Here is a 17,393-nt window from a genome sequence, read left to right as displayed (position 1 = left end):
ATTTTCGTAATAGCAAGTTAGGACTGATGGTTTGGTTAGCTGAACTAGCAAGTATGTTTGATTACCAATGCAACTACTGTAGCTAAACAGTAGCTAAATGTCCTAACTACATTATAGGTATCACCAAATGGAGGAATTGGGTCAGTCACACATATTGCTGACCTAAAAAAGGACCATATAGGATATCTGAAGGAAAGGGTAGGCCTATGTGTTTTTTTTGTCTCATAATGAAGTGCAGTACATTTCTGTCATTATGTCTTCAGACATTCATCAAACATACATGCTTTCCACTGAAGCGCAAGAGTGTAAATTCTGATCGTGAGCCTCTATAACAGTAATAGGCTACCCTTTCTCATGCGCTCACTGCTGTATTTCTCCCATTTCTCCGCTAGGAAGCTGTGTTGTTCTTTGTTTCTGGGATAATACGATGCAGGCTCTGTGCCTCCGACTGACAGACATTTTTTTCTCTGCATTGCTCTGGTTTACTACTATTATCAACCAACATAAGAATAGTTTTGTGGACAGTTCTCTGTTGCAATAATTCGGACTATCAAAACACGGGCACTGAAGGGAGTCACCCACAATCTGTTTTTGTCAATAAAAAAGCAAACATTCACAGGAGAAATCACCGTCGTAGTTCCCCTTCGGAAAACATTTGTCTGCTTTTCAATTAGTAAGTAACATTAGCTACATTTGTTGTTTTCCAGCTTGCTAGCAAGTTATGCTATCAGGAATAACCACATTAGCTAACGCCAGCTAGATGCTAATTTGTTTTACTTGCTAAGGGATTTAAAACAGCCAACGAAGGAACGTTTTACGTGTTCTCAGTTTACGAAGATGATGAATATCTAAAGGACACTGGGTAAGGGGAACCTTGATGGATTTTTCCATGTTTTCATTGTGGAATTGGGAGTCAGCGAGGCCCTAAGAACAGAAGCGTCCCAGGATTGCACCATGGCATATTTGTCACAGATAGAACAAGGGTTAGTTATAAACATTTTGTTGTGTCCCGAGTAGTTAACGTTACCCGTAGTTATCTAGCTAGTGAACAGAGATGTGCTTGCTTGTCTTAACTAAATGCTATCGTATTTGCATCTACAGTATTTCAGCCAGCCAAATTATTGCAATGCCTACATCTCCAGTTTCCATTCCTTTCACACAATCCACTTCATTAAGCTAACGTTAGTTTGCATTCACTGATTTAGCTGACTAACGTTAGCTGTCCTCATGAGCAGTAAATGTTAGAGAATGTTTTAATATCATAAACTCAAATCCTAAACAATCATATAAAGGTAACTGCCAAAATAAAGGAAACACTTGGGTAAAGGAGTGATACAAGGTATTATGAAAGTATTTGCTTTTAATTAAGCATTTAACATCCCATCATGCTTATGGTCAAGTATAACAATGCCCAGATTACATTTTTTGGGGGCTATCATGGCTAGAAGAAGAGATCTCAGTGACTTTGAAAGAGGGGTCTCAAAGGAGCATAGGGGGTTTAAAGTGTGTGTCAGTCAGTCAGTCACCTGATCTCAATTCAATTGAACACTTATTTAGATTATGGAGCTGTGTCCAAGAGCGTTTTCCCCCACTAACAACAAAATACCAAATTATGGAATTTCTTGTGGAAGAAGGGTGTTGCAGCCCTCCAATAGAGTTCCAGACTCAATGCCAAGTCGCATTGAAGTTGTTCTGGCGGCTCGTGGTGGCCCAACACCCAATCAAGACACTACACCATTTGACTTATTTTGGCAGTTACTTGCAGTTGACAGGAATTTGTTCATAAAGCCATCGAGCAGCACGTGCCTGATTTTAGTCAGCAACACAAACCAAGAAAGCTGCTAGAGCAGTGATGTGATGGTTCACCATTTAATAACGCCACACTGTAAAGATGTATTTACCATCAATAAGATGCAGAGACTTAAATTATCTCACATAGTATATTATGAAAGTTCACATGTGCCAACAAAGCTTTCACAATAAAATGGCAAGTAAGACTAGTTTATCGATAATTATGGAATTATAGTGCCTTTTTATCATGAATGTGCTCAAAATATGTTCTGGCTGTCATTCCTACGCTCTGCCAGCTAAACAGTGCAACATTATTGATGGTGTTCATAAGATGTCCAAGCATGTCTTTGTCAAGAATGATGACATTCTCATATATTATGTAACACAGACTGCTCTGATATGTCCAAAACATTTTGGCTGCTTTAATGCCACTCTGTCATAAGTCTAAACTGCTCTCGTGCTCTTGGATTTATAGGTTTCAAAATATTCCGGGTCAGGAGTTTGTTCACACTTTGGTTGACTCTTTCCCATAGAATAGCTTCAGACGACAGCCCATGAATTGGCCGGTGAGGCTGAACAGAACTCACAACCATGTTTCCAGATGAGTGTCAAATGCGCTTATCGTTCAATAGAAATGTTTTGGACCGCTGCCTATGGCTTGAGAGATCACAGAGATGGTATTCTGAAGGTTTGCACTTCAGTTGGCCTCGCTTTCTCCATCCTACTCTCATGATGTCCCAGAGCGTGCCAAAGTGAACTGATTTGTTGTGGTTAAAATGCTCCCCCATCTTTTGAAAACGTGCACATTATCAATATTGTGAAGCCGATCATGTGGATGGATCAACAATTTCAAATTAGTACATGTTCGGTAATGGGCCTACTTTACGTAAAGTGTTACTTGTGCAGCAGCGTTAATGTTAGTTGTGAATTGCAAAAAAACTATACAAAAATATGAAAAGCTGATTAAACTGTTGCTGGTCAAAATTATCGGCAGAAAAAACATCCATTGAAAAATAATGCTGTTTATTCATGGATGGAAATACCAGTCGATGTACAGTGCATTTGGAAAGTATTCAGACCCCTTGACTTTTTCCACATTTTGTTACAGCCTTATTCTAAAATATTGATTGAATTGTTTTTTGTTCCCCATCATCAATCTACACACAAAGAATACTTTTATTTCAACAAATGAATAATAAAAAACAGAAATAATACATTTACATATGTATTCAGACCCTTTAATCAGTACTTTGTTGATACTTTGTTGAAGCACCTTTGGCAGCGATTACAGCCTTGAGTCTTCTTGGGTATGACGCTACAGGCTTGGCACACCTGTATTTGGGGAGTGTCTCCCATTCTTCTCTGCAGATCCTCTCAAGCTCTGTCAGGTTGATTGGGGAGCGAAGCAGGGGAGCGAAGCACAGATATTTTCCGGTCTCTCCAGAAATGTTAGATCGGGTCAAGTCCGGGCTCTGAATGGGCTACTCAAGGACTTTCAGAGACTTGTCCCGAAGGCGCTCCTTGGCTATATTTATCCTACCATTTCTACTGTTCTGCGTGCCAGTTATGATTTTCATGAAACATTTTTTTTTTCTCAAAATTGTCAAGTGGTTAATCAAAAAAATCTGTAAGCAGTAAATGACTAATTAATACATGCATTAACAGAAATGTACAGTGGGCAAAAAAAGTATTTAGTCAGCCACCAATTGTGCAAGTTCTCCCACTTAAAAAGATGAGCGAGGCCTGTAATTTTCATCATAGGTACACTTCAACTGTGACAGACAAAATGGGAATAAAAAATCCAGAAAATCACACTGTTGGATTATTAATGAATGTATTTGCAAATTATGGTGGAAAATAAGTATTTGGTCAATAACAAAAGTTTATCTCAATACTTTGTTATATACCCTTTGTTGGCAATGACAGAGGTCAAGGTTTTCACACACTGTTGCTGATATTTTGGCCCATTCCTCCATGCAGATCTCCTCTAGAGCAGTGATGTTTTGGGGCTGTTGCTGGGCAACACGGACTTTCAACTCCCTCCAAAGATTTTCTATGGGGTTGAGATCTGGAGACTGGCTAGGCCAGGACCTTGAAATGCTTCTTACGAAGCCACTCCTTCGTTGCCCGGGAGGTGTGTTTGGGACCATTGTCATGCTGAAAGACCCAGCCACGTTTCATCTTCAATGCCCTTGCTGATGGAAGGAGGTTTTCACTCAAAATCTCACGATACATGGCCCCATTCATTCTTTCCTTTACACGGATCAGTCGTCCTGGTCCCTTTGCAGAAAAACAGCCCCAAAGCATGATGTTTCCACCCCCATGCTTCACAGTAGGTATGGTGTTCTTTGGATGCAACTCATCATTCTTTGTCCTCCGGAAACACTGTAGAACGAAGTCAGCGTGTGTGCGTCCGGCCCGCCACAAGTCGCTAGAGCGCGATGGGACAATAATATCCCGGCTGGCCAAATCATCCCCTAACCCGAACAACGCTGGGCCAGCCTGGGATCGAACCCGGGTCTGTAGTGACGCCTCTAGCACTGAGATGCAGTGCCTTAGTCCTCTGCACCACTCGGGAGGCCATTGTCTCAACATTTTTTAATTATACTCAAGACATATTATCTTTACACATTGTAGATGGTTTTCACTGACATCTGCAACTCAATAATCAGCTATGCCTATTGCCACGGGCGCTGCACAAATTGCAGGCTTCCCAAATAGGCATAAGCCTACGAGCTTGTGATTTGAAACACTCCACAGCTATTTTTTTAAAATAAGCTAATGTTCCTCAATTCCTCTGTGGCTAAATCATGCTTTCTGGTAAAGTGTTTTTAATTATTTTATTTATTTCTGTATTGACAGCAGTAGTTATATAATTTTAGCACATTTATTTTATTTTACTTCCCTATTGGACCCAAAGCCAAAGTCATTTCTCTCCTGTTCGATTGGTTTTCATATCAACTTTCTTTCATTGTCCAGAAGCCAAAGGCATAATCCTAGCCATATTAGCAACCCATCCTAATTGTTGCATCTTTAGATTCCCCCTCTTTCTAAGTTTCTAACATAGATTTTCATCTCTGTCACGTATGGAACCGATATCCGTTGCTCTGTTTAGATTGGTGCTTTCCTGCGAATTGCATTTTGGCAAATGTTTGAAAGTGACGTTTTATTGGCTGCTTCATTACATGAGTTGCATGTTCTGTTAAGATGCATTACCAGAATCTAAAAGTGATTTCTGTAATTCTGAGTAGAGTGGGTGGTTGCTCTAATTGGTTATGCACCCAATGCATTTGGGTCTGGTAAATTTCTCAAATGGCCTGTAAATAAAAAATCTTCCCAGTCACGTAGTCTGGCGCCACATTTGACTAACGGATACCCTGCTGCCTAGTAGCACTGTTATTACATTGCTATATAGTACTTTAGTAATTACATTGTTATTACATTGCTATATAGTACTTTAGTAATTACATTATTACATTGCTATATAGTACTTTAGTAATTTCACCGTTATTACATTGCTATATAGTACTTTAGTAATTACACCGTTATTACATTGCAATATAGTACTTTAGTAATTACACCGTTATTACATTGCTATATAGTACTTTAGTGATGACATTGTTATTACATTGCTATATAGTACTTTAGCAATTGCACCGTTATTACATTGCTATATAGTACTTCAGTAATTACACTGTTATTACATTGCTATATAGCGCTTTAGTAATTACACCGTTATTACATTGCTATATAGTACTTTAGTAATTACACCGTTATTACATTGCTATATAGTACTTCAGTAATTGCACCGTTAAAACATTGCTTTATAGTGCGTTAGTAATTACACCGTTATTACATTGCTATATAGTGCTTTAGTAATTACAGTTATTACATTGCTATATAGCGCTTTAGTAATTACACCGTTATTACATTGCTATATAGTGCTTTAGTAATTACACCGTTATTACATTGCTAGATAGTGCTTTAGTAATTACACCGTTATTACATTGCTATATAGTGCTTTAGTAATTGCACTGTTATTACATTGCTATATAGCGCTTTAGTAATTACACCGTTATTACATTGCTATATAGTACTTCAGTAATTACACTGTTATTACATTGCTATATAGTGCTTTAGTAATTGCACCGTTAAAACATTGCTATATAGTGCTTTAGTAATTACACCGTTATTACATTGCTATATAGCGCTTTAGTAATTACACCGTTATTACATTGCTATATAGTACTTCAGTAATTACACCGTTATTACATTGCTAGATAGTGCTTTAGTAATTACACCGTTATTACATTGCTATATAGTGCTTTAGTAATTACACCGTTATTACATTGCTATATAGTACTTTAGTAATTGCACTGTTATTACATTGCTATATAGCGCTTTAGTAATTACACCGTTATTACATTGCTATATAGTGCTTTAGTAATTGCACTGTTATTACATTGCTATATAGTGCTTTAGTAATTACACCGTTATTACATTGCTATATAGTACTTTAGTAATTACACCGTTATTACATTGCTATATAGTGCTTTAGTAATTACACCATTATTACATTGCTATATAGCGCTTTAGTAATTGCACTGTTATTACATTGCTATATAGTGCTTTAGTAATTACACCGTTATTACATTGCTATATAGTGCTTTAGTAATTACACCGTTATTACATTGCTATATAGTACTTCAGTAATTACACTGTTATTACATTGCTATATAGTACTTTAGTAATTACACCGTTATTACATTTCTATATAGCGCTTTAGTAATTACACCGTTATTACATTGCTATATAGCACTTCAGTAATTACACTGTTATTACATTGCTATATAGTACTTTAGTAATTGCACTGTTATTGCATACTAATGAAGTTGAGTGGTTTGTGTCAGTTATTTAAATGTTTATTTATATCTCCATTGAAACCCCCATAACCTCTGGATCTCTGTCTCCCACAAGGCCAATGGTCTGTTCATCCATGGGATGATCAGAGTTAAAGACTGATGGAGGAGGAGGCATGTTAAAAAAACCTGACCCCATATTCTCCTTTACGTCTGCTTGTTCCAGACAGCTGCGACCACTCCCTTCCCCCTTCATTGTGTCCCCAGTTTGCAAATGGCTCCTGAGTCCTGACCCTCTCTTTGGCCATCCCTGGGGATGCTGGGAAAGGCAGGGTGAGGCCCATCTGAATAACCCCCTTCTCCCTTGTTGTCCCCCTCCTATGTCACCCCATGGTAATCGTCAGTGGTCATGTGATGCCACATGGGAACGTTCTCCTCTATCCCAGAGTTCTGTGTGGATAAGGGCATGAAAGGGTTGGGCGGGGACCCATTGACGAGTATGGTCGGTCTATGGGCTGTTTCCACTACCTGCTGTAGCCCTACATTGATTTAATCTCTCTGCTTTATCATGAAATCTTTCAGTAAGTCTTAGTAGCCATGGTATTAGCATGCAACTTTTGACTGTGGAAGGTTTTGTTCTATCACTTTCTTCTGTGTTTAAAACAACATAATATAAAGGTGCTTTCTGCTTTGACAGTAAAAAATAAACAAGGCATTTATTTGCCATTTCATTAAAGGGTATCTCAAGCGTACTCTTCCCTGGGTTGTGTTGGGTGAAATTCGATCCATGAATCATCTCAGTGAGTTGTTCAACTCCTTCCCTGGGGTAGTAGGAGGTAAAAACTGACAGATGGCCCAGAAAGGGCCTGCTATTACCATTATTGTCATTAGTTTTATAACGTGTGTTCTGACAGATGCAGCAGGCACACACATTTAAGGCTTCCAGGAAGACAGGAAGAGGAGGACGACAAATGGCAGAGGGAGGGTTGGTTGAAATTGCCAATAACACTTTTACTGACACCGATGTGCCCTCCACTCACTCACTCAGTCAAGCACTCTCTAACATTCTATCTCTCGCTCTGCTCCCTCATTCACTCACTCTCTTCCTCCTCTGTTACCAGAACCAGGTCATTGAACAGGAGGATTATGGGTTGTCACTGTCACAGTAGTCACTAGGCTTTGGTTCAGTGCTCCGTTGTCTCTGATTTGTCTGTCCCACTCCCATCATGCTTATGGGTCACAAATGATTACTGTAATGGGTTCAGGGAGGCAGGCAGTGCTTTTTCTTCTGACCTCTGACCTGGAAGTTGAAAGAATTCACCAAACCTACGCTGCTGTTCAAAAAATGTTATTGGTAGTGTACATGCATTTTGCAGGTGTAGTGAAATGCTTATGTTTCTAGCTCCAACAGTGCAGTATACACTGAGTGTACAAAACTTTAGGAACACCTTCCTAATATTGAGATGCATCCCCTTTTGCCTTCAGAACAGCCTCAATTGGTCAGGGCATGGACTCTACAAGGTGTTAAAAAGCGTTCCACAGGGATGCTGGCCCATGTTGACTCCATTGCTTCCAACAGTTGTGTGAAGTTGGCTGGATGTCCTTTGGGTGGTGGACCATTCTTGATACACGGGACACTGTTGAGCATGAAAAACCCGGTAGCGTTGCAGTTCTTGACACGCTCAAATGATTGTGCCTGGCGCCTATTAGCATACCCCGTTCAAAGGCACCTACGTCTTTTGTCTTTCCCATCCACCCTCTGAATGGCACGCATACACAATCCATTTCTCAAACCTTAAAATTCCTTCTTTAACTTAACCTCTCCTCCCCTTCATCTACAACGGGTACGCCAAATAAAAATGTGATTCACATTTAAAAAAATATTTATACACTTTTTAAAATAAATTTCACATTTTGAGACAGTACATTTATATTTTGCAACATGGCTATACATTTGGGTGAGTTTTTTTTCTTGCCTGAGTAGCCTGCCAAAAGTAAAATTAAACCATCTAGTATTCAGCGAAACAACAACACAATGTCAAATACTGGTAGCCTCGTCAAATAATTAACATCCAATCACATTAACCGTTACTCTCTCACAGGAAACCTTCACTCTTGCGCAGATATTTAGAAACTAAACATGACCATTTGAAAAATAAGCCACGGGAGTTTTTTGAGCGAGAATTAAGACGACTTTTGAGTAGTAGGACGTATAAAAGCATCAGATACCATTAATAAGAAGGGGTTAGAAGCATCTTCTATGGTGAGCTACTGAGTGGCTAGGACAGGCAAGCCGCATACTATTGTGGAGGATTGAATTCTTCCTGCTGCCGTGGATATGGCTGGGGCAATGCTGGGGGAAAAGGCCCACAACACTGTTTCACGACGCATCAGTGACATGGCAGGAGATGTTTTGAAACAATTACTGCTTCGCATACAAGCCAGTGAATTATATGCGTTACAGCTGGACGAGTCAACAGATGTGGCAGGCTTGGCACAGCTCCTGGTATTTGTCCGTTATGTTTATGGGGGGTCAATTAAGGAAGACATCCTCTTCTGCAAACCACAGGACAACATGAGAGGATATTTTTTAAAGTACTGGACAGTTTTGTGACATCAAATGGATTTTGGTGGTCAAGATGTTTTGGAATCTGTACTAATGGGGCAAAAGCCATGACAGGAAGACATAGTGGAGTGGTAACGTGCGGGCAAGCAGATGCTCCCTACAGGGAGACATAGTGGAGTGGTAACACGCGTGCAAGCAGTTGCTCCCGATTGCACTTGGGTACATCCACCGAGAGGCTCTTGCTGCCAAGGGAATGGTTAACTTTGTTAATATACTCTCGTGTATTTTCTGCACAATGCAATGATATGGGTAGCGACCATGTAACGCTTTTACAACATACATAAGTGATACAGAGTCATCAAGGGGCAAAGTATTGACACATTTTTTTGAATTGAGAGACAAGTTTAAAGTTTTCTTTACTGACCATCATTTTCACCTGTCTGACCGCTTGCATGTTGAGTTTCTCACACGACTGGCCTATCTGGGTGATGTTTTTTCCTGCCTGAATGATCTGAATCTAGGATTACAGGGACTCTCCGCAATATAGTCAATGTGCTGGACAAAATTGAGGCTATGATTAAGAAGTTGGAGCTCTTTTCTGTCTGCATTAACATGTATAACACACAGGTCTTTCCATCATTGTATGTTTTTTTTGTGTGCAAATGAACTCAAACTTACGGACAATGTCAATTGTGAGATAGCGAAGCACCCGAGTGAGCTGGGTGCGCAATAACGCAAGTACTTTCCCAAAACGGACGACACAAACAACTGGATTCGTTATTCTTTTCATGCCCTTCCTCCAGTCCACTTACCGATATCTGAACAAGAGAGCCTCATCAAAATTGCAACAAGCTGTTCTGTGAAAATTGAGTTGAATCAGAAGCCACTGACAGATTTCTGGATTGGGCAGCACTCAAGAGTTTCTTGCCTTGGAAAATCGCGCTGTTAAGACACTGATGCCCTTTGCAACCACGTACCTATGTGAGAGTGGATTCTCGACCCTCACTAGCATGAAAACTAAATACAGGCACAGACTGTGTGTGGAAAATTATTTTAGACAGACTCTCTCCAATACAACCCAACATTGCAGAGTTACAGTGGGGAGAACAAGTATTTGATACACTGCCAATTTTGCAGGTTTTCCTACATACAAAGCATTTAGAGAGGTCTGTGATTTTTTTATCATAGGTACACTTCAACTGTGAGAGAGAATCTAAAACAAAAATCCAGAAAATCACATTGTATGATTTTTAAGTAATTAATTTGCGTTTTATTGCATGACATACGTATTTGATCAACTACCAACCAGTTAGAATTCCGGCTCTCACAGACCTGTTTGTTTTTCTTTAAGAAGCCCTCCTGTTCTCCACTCATTACCTGTATTAACTGCACCTGTTTGAACTCATTACCTGTATAAAAGACACCTGTCCACACACTCAATCAAACAGACTCCAACCTCTCCACAATGGCCTAGACCAGAGAGCTGTGTAAGGACATCAGGGATAAAATTGTAGACCTGCACAAGGCTGGGATGGGCTACAGGACAATAGGCAAGCAGCTTGGTGAGAAGGCAACAACTGTTGGCGCAATTATTAGAAAATGGAAGACGTTCAAGATGACAGTCAATCACCCTCGGTCTGGGGCTCCATGCAAGATCTTACCTCGTGGGGCATTAATGATCATGAGGAAGGTGAGGGATCAGCCCAGAACTACACGGAAGGACCTGGTCAATGACCTGAAGAGAGCTGGGACCACAGTCTCAAAGAAAACCATTAGTAACACACTACGCCGTCATGGAAAAGTTCCCCCTGCTCAAGCCAGCGCATGTCCAGGCCCGTCTGAAGTTTGCCAATGATCATCTGGATGATCCAGAGGAGGAATGGGAGAAGGTCATGTGGTCTGATGAGACAAAAATAGAGCTTTTTGGTCTAAACTCCACTGGCCGTGTTTGGAGGAAGAAGAAGGATGAGTACAACCCCAAGAACACCATCCCAACCGTGAAGCAATGGAGGTGAAAACATCATTCTTTGGGGATGCTTTTCTGCAAAGGGGAGAGGACGACTGCACCATATTGAGGGGAGGATGGATGGGGCCATGTATCGCGAGATCTTGGGCCATCTTCCCTCAGTAAGAGCATTGAAGATGAGTCGTGGCTGGGTCTTCCGGCATGACAACGACCCGAAACACACAGCCAGGGCAACTAAGGAGTAGCTCCCTAAGAAGCATCTCAAGGTCCTGGAGTGGCCTAGCCAGTCTCCAGACCTGAACCCAATAGAACATCTTTGGAGTGAGCTGAAAGTCCGTATTGTCCAGCGACAGCCCCGAAACGTGATGCATCTGGAGAAGGTCTGTATGGAGGAGTGGGCCAAAATCCCTGCTGCAGTGTGTGCAAACCTGGTCAAGAACTACAGGAAACGTATGATCTCTGTAATTGCAAACAAAGGTTTCTGTACCAAATATTAAGTTCTGCTTTTCTTATATCAAATACTTATGTCATGCAATAAAATGCTAATTAATTACTTAAAAATCATACAATGTGATTTTCTGGATTTTTGTTTTAGATTCCGTCTTACAGTTGAAGTGTACTTATGATAAAAATGACAGACTTTTTAATGCTTTGTAAGTAGGAAACACTGCCGATTTTGCAGGTTATCAAATACTTGTTCTCCCCACTGTATGTGCATCATTTCAAGCACACCCTTCTCATTAACCTGAGTTATTCACAATTTTTTCTGAACAAATAAGGTTTTATATGTAAGATGGCTAAGTAAAGAGCAAAATTATTGTATTATATTATTATTTGTGCCCTTGTCCTATAAGAGCTCTTTGTCACTTTCCACGAGCTGGGTTGTGACACAACCTCACACTCATTCTTATGTTTAATAAATGTATCATATAGTGTGTGTGGCAGGCTTACAATGATGGCAAAAAACATTTGAGAGTGCGCTGACCCTGGTGCTAGAAGGGTACGCAGCTGACCCTGGTGCTAGAGGGGGTACGCAGCTGACCCTGGTGCTAGAGGGGGTACGCAGCTGACCCTGGTGCTAGAGGGGGTACGCAGCTGACCCTGGTGCTAGAGGGGGTACGCAGCTGGAGGTTGAATGTTTGAAGGGGTACGGGACTATAAAAAGTTTGGGAACCACTGATCTACACTGATTGAAATGGATTTAGCAAGTGACTTCAATAATGGATTAACCTGGATTCACAGGGTCAGTCTGTCATGGAAAGAACAGGTGTTACGAATGTTTTGTACACTCAGTGTCAAATATATATTTTTTTGTCACATGCGCCGAATACAACAGGTGTAGACTTTACCGTGAAATGCTTACTTACAAGCCCTTAACCAACAATGCAGTTTAAGAAATAGAATAAAATATTATTTACTAAATAAACAAAAGTACAAAAATTATAAAAAGAATCAAAGTAACACAAGAAAATTACATAACAATAACAAGAAAATATACAGGTGGTAACGGTACTGAGTCAATATGTGTGGATACAGGTTAGTCTAGGTCATTTGTAAAGTGACTATGCATAGATAATAAACAGTGAATAGCAGCAGTGTATAAACAATGGGGGGGGTAATTTAAATAGTCCGGGTGGCCATTTGATTAATTGTTCAGCAGCCTTATAGCTTGGAGGTAGAAGCTGTTAAGAAGCCTTTTGGTCTATATGGTTCCTGGATGTCAGAGAGCTTGGCCCCAGTGATGTACTGGGTCGTATGCACTACGACCACTGTTGTGCCGTCAGCAAACCTAATGATGGTGTTGGAGTCGTGTTTGGCCACACAGTTGTGGGTGAATAGGGAGTACAGGAGGGGGACTAAGCATGCACCCCTGAGGGGCCCCAGTGTTGAGGATCAGTGTGGCAGGTGTTGTTGCCAACCCTTATCACCTGGGGGTGGCCTGTCAGGAAGTCCAAGATCCAGTTGGAGAGGGAGGCGTTTAGTCCCAGGATCCTTACCTTAGTGATGATTTTTGTGGGAACTATGATGTTGAATGCTGAGCTGTAGTCAAGATCAGCATTCTCACATAGGTGTTCCTTTTGTCCAGGTGGGAAAGGGCAGAGTGGAGTGCGATTGAGATTGCGTCTTCTGTGGATTTGTTGGGGTGGTATGCGAATTGGAGTAGGTCTAGGGTTTCCGGCATGATGGTGTTGATTTGAGCCATGACCAGCCTTTCATGGCTACTAACCTGAGTGCTACAGGGCGGTAATCATTTAGGCAGGTTACCTTTGGTTTCTTGGGCACAGGGACTATGGTGGTCTGTTTGAAACATGTAGGTAATTACAGACTCGGTCAGGGAGAGGTTGAAAATGACAGTGAAGTTGTTTAAAAAAAACATTTTTACTGACACAGATGTGCCTCGAAGCGAGCATAAAAGGCATTTAGATTCGTCTGGTAGGCTCGCGTCACTGGACAGCTCGCGGCTGGGTTTCCTTTTGTAGTATGTAATATTTTTCAAGCCCTGACACATCCGACGAGCGCTAGAGTAGTAGTAGGATTCAATCTTAGTCCTGTATTGATGCTTTGCTTGTTTGATGGTTCGTCTGAGGGCTTAGCAGGATTTATTATAAGCGTCCAGATTAGTGTCCCACTCCTTGAAAGCAGCACAGCTGCTCTAGCCTTTAGCTCAGTGCGGATGTTGCCTGTAATCCATGGCTTCTGGTTGGGATATGTACATACGGTCACTGTGGGGACAACGTTGTCGATGCACTTACTGATGAAGCCAATGACTGAGGTGGTGTACTCCTCAATGCCATTGGATGAATCCCGGAACATATTCCAGTGTGTGCTAGCAAAACAGTCCTGTTGCGTAGCATCCGCATCATCTGACCACTTCCGTATTGAGCCAGTCACTGGTATTGAGCCAGTCACTGGTACTTCCTGCTTTAGTTTTTGCTTGTAAGCAGGAATCAGGAGGATAGAATTATGGTCAGATTTGCCAAATGGAGAGAGAAGGAAAGCTTTGTATGTCTCTGTGTGTGTAGTAAAGGTGGTCTAGAGTTTATTTTCCCACTGGTTGCACATGTGACATGCTGGTAGAAATGAGGTAAAACGGATTTAAGTTTGCCTGCATTAAAGTCCCCGACCACTAGCAGTGCCGCTTCTGGATGAGCATTTTCTTGTTTGCTTATGGCCTTACACAGCTATTTGAGTGCGGTCTTTGTGCCAGCATCGGTTTGTGGTGGTAAATAGACGGCTACGAATAATAAAGATGAGATCCCTCTTGGTAGATAGTGTGGTCTATAGCTTATCATGAGGTATTCTACCATGCTTATAGGGAAGGACACTCAACAAGCACAGCACTTACTTACACAAATGACTGATGATTGGCTGAGAGAAATTGATGATAAAATGATTGTGGGGGCTGTCTTGTTAGACTTCAGTGCAGCTTTTGACATTATTGATCATAGTCTGCTGCTGGAAAAATGTACAGTGCCTTGCGAAAGTATTCGGCCCCCTTGAAGTTTGCAACCTTTTGCCACATTTCAGGCTTCAAACATAAAGATATAAAACTGTATTTTTTTGTGAAGAATCAACAACAAGTGGGACACAATCATGAAGTGGAACGACATTTATTGGATATTTTAAACTTTTTGAACAAATCAAAAACTGAAAAATTGGGTGTGCAAAATTATTCAGCCCCCTTAAGTTAATACTTTGTAGCGCCACCTTATGCTGCGATTTCAGCTGTAAGTCGCTTGGGGTATGTCTCTATCAGTTTTGCACATCGAGAGACTGAAATGTTTTCCCATTCCTCCTTGCAAAACAGCTCGAGCTCAGTGAGGTTGGATGGAGAGCATTTGTGAACAGCAGTTTTCAGTTCTTTCCACAGATTCTCGATTGGATTCAGGTCTGGACTTTGACTTGGCCATTCTAACACCTGGATATGTTTATTTTTGAACCATTCCATTGTAGATTTTGCTTTATGTTTTGGATCATTGTCTTGTTGGAAGACAAATCTCCGTCCCAGTCTCAGGTCTTTTGCAGACTCCATCAGGTTTTCTTCCAGAATGGTCCTGTATTTGGCTCCATCCATCTTCCCATCAATTTTAACCATCTTCCCTGTCCCTTCTGAAGAAAAGCAGGCCCAAACCATGATGCTGCCACCACCATGTTTGACAGTGGGGATGGTGTGTTCAGGGTGATGAGCTGTGTTGCTTTTACGCCAAACATTACGTTTTGCATTGTTGCCAAAAAGTTCAATTTTGGTTTAATCTGACCAGAGCACCTTCTTCCACATGTTTGGTGTGTCTCCCAGGTGGCTTGTGGCAAACTTTAAACGACACTTTTTATGGATATCTTTAAGAAATGGCTTTCTTCTTGCCACTCTTCCATAAAGGCCAGATTTGTGCAATATATGACTGATTGTTGTCCTATGGACAGAGTCTCCCACCTCAGCTGTAGATCTCTGCAGTTCATCCAGAGTGATCATGGGCCTCTTGGCTGCATCTCTGATCAGTCTTCTCCTTGTATGAGCTGAAAGTTTAGAGGGACGGCCAGGTCTTGGTAGATTTGCAGTTGTCTGATACTCCTTCCATTTCAATATTATCGCTTGCACAGTGCTCCTTGGGATGTTTAAAGCTTGGGAAATCTTTTTGTATCCAAATCCGGCTTTAAACTTCTTCACAACAGTATCTCGGACCTGCCTGGTGTGTTCCTTGTTCTTCATGATACTCTCTGCGCTTTTAACGGACCTCTGAGACTATCACAGTGCAGGTGCATTTATACGGAGGCTTGATTACACACAGGTGGATTGTATTTATCATCATTAGTCATTTAGGTCAACATGGATCATTCACAGATCCTCACTGAACTTCTGGAGAGAGTTTGCTGCACTGAAAGTAAAGGGGCTGAATAATTTTGCACGCCCAATTTTTCAGTTTTTGATTGGTTAAAAAAGTTTGAAATATCCAATAAATGTCGTTCCACTTCATGATTGTGTCCCACTTGTTGTTGATTCTTCACAAAAAAATACAGTTTTATATCTTTATGTTTGAAGCCTGAAATGTGGCAAAAGGTCGCAAAGTTCAAGGGGGCCGAATACTTTCGCAAGGCACTGTATGTGTTATGGCTTTACACCCCCAGCTGTAATGTGGATAAAGAGTTACTTGTCTAACAGAACACAGAGGGTGTTCTTTAATGGACGTCTATCAAATATAATCCAGTTAGAATCAGGAATTCCCCAGGAAAGCTGTTTAGGCCCCTTACTTTTTTACATTTTTACTAACGACATGCCACTGACTTTGAGTAAAGCCAGAGTTTCTATGTATGCGGATGACTCAACACTATACACGTCTCCTACGACAGTGACTGAAATGACTGCAACACTCAATAAAGAGCTGCGGTTAGTTTGAGTGGGTGGCAAGGAATAAGTTAGCCCTAAGTATTTCTAAAACTAAAAGCATTGTATTTGTAATTAAACACTCACTAAACCCTAAACCTCACCTTAATATTGTAATAAATCATGTGGAAATTGAGCAAGCTGAGATGCCTAAACTGCTTGGAGTAACACTAGATTGTAAACTGTTATGGTCCAAAAATATTGACGCAGTAGTAGCTAAGATGGGGAGAGCGATGCTCTGCCTTCTTAACAACACTATCAACAAGGCAGATCCTGCAGGCCCTAGTTTTGTCACACCCTGACTACTGTTCAGTCGTGTGGTCAGGTGCCACAAAAAAGGACATAGGAAAATTGCAATTGGCTCAGAACAGGGCAGCACGGCTAGCCCTTGGATGTACACAGAGAACTAGTAATAATAATATTCATGTCAATCTCTTGTGGAGGAGAGATTGACTTCATCACTCCTGTTATTTATGAGAGGTATTGACATGTTGAATGCACCGAGCTGTCTGTTTAAACTACTGGCACATAGCTCTGACACCCATGCATACTCCACAAGACATGCCACAACAGGTCTCTTCACAGTCCCCGAGTCCAGCACAGACTATGGGAGGCACACAGTACGACATAGAGCCATGACTACTTGAAACTCTATTCCAAATCAAGTAACTGACGCAAGCAGTAAAATTAGATAAAAAAAACCTCCTTATGGAACAGCTGGGACTGTGAAGCAACACAAACATTGGCACACACACACACACACACACACACACACACACACACACACACACACACACACACACACACACACACACACACACACACACACAC

The 17,393-nt window shown here is 41.1% G+C and overlaps 1 protein-coding gene across 4 annotated transcripts in view; it reads left to right on the top strand.

The window, feature by feature from the left end:
* Positions 1-406: 406 nt before the first annotated feature.
* The window catches only part of LOC118370734 (CUE domain-containing protein 1), a 56,807-nt gene continuing 39,820 nt past the window's right edge, over positions 407-17,393 (top strand). Inside the window, exons 1-2 of one of the 4 annotated variants that reach the window (XM_035755835.2) lie at positions 411-673; positions 786-862. The gene's annotated coding sequence lies outside the window, so the exon portion shown is untranslated. Of the gene's footprint in view, positions 674-785; positions 984-17,393 lie in introns of those variants that run through there. The other 3 variants (XR_008068131.1, XM_035755831.2, XM_035755834.2) reach the window with 3 other exon arrangements.

The sequence above is a fragment of the Oncorhynchus keta genome, chromosome 18, assembly GCF_023373465.1.
Source record: "Oncorhynchus keta strain PuntledgeMale-10-30-2019 chromosome 18, Oket_V2, whole genome shotgun sequence".
NCBI lineage: Eukaryota > Metazoa > Chordata > Actinopteri > Salmoniformes > Salmonidae > Oncorhynchus > Oncorhynchus keta.
The sequence above is the reverse complement of the archived record's forward strand: the minus strand, read 5'-3'. Positions and strand labels throughout refer to the sequence as shown.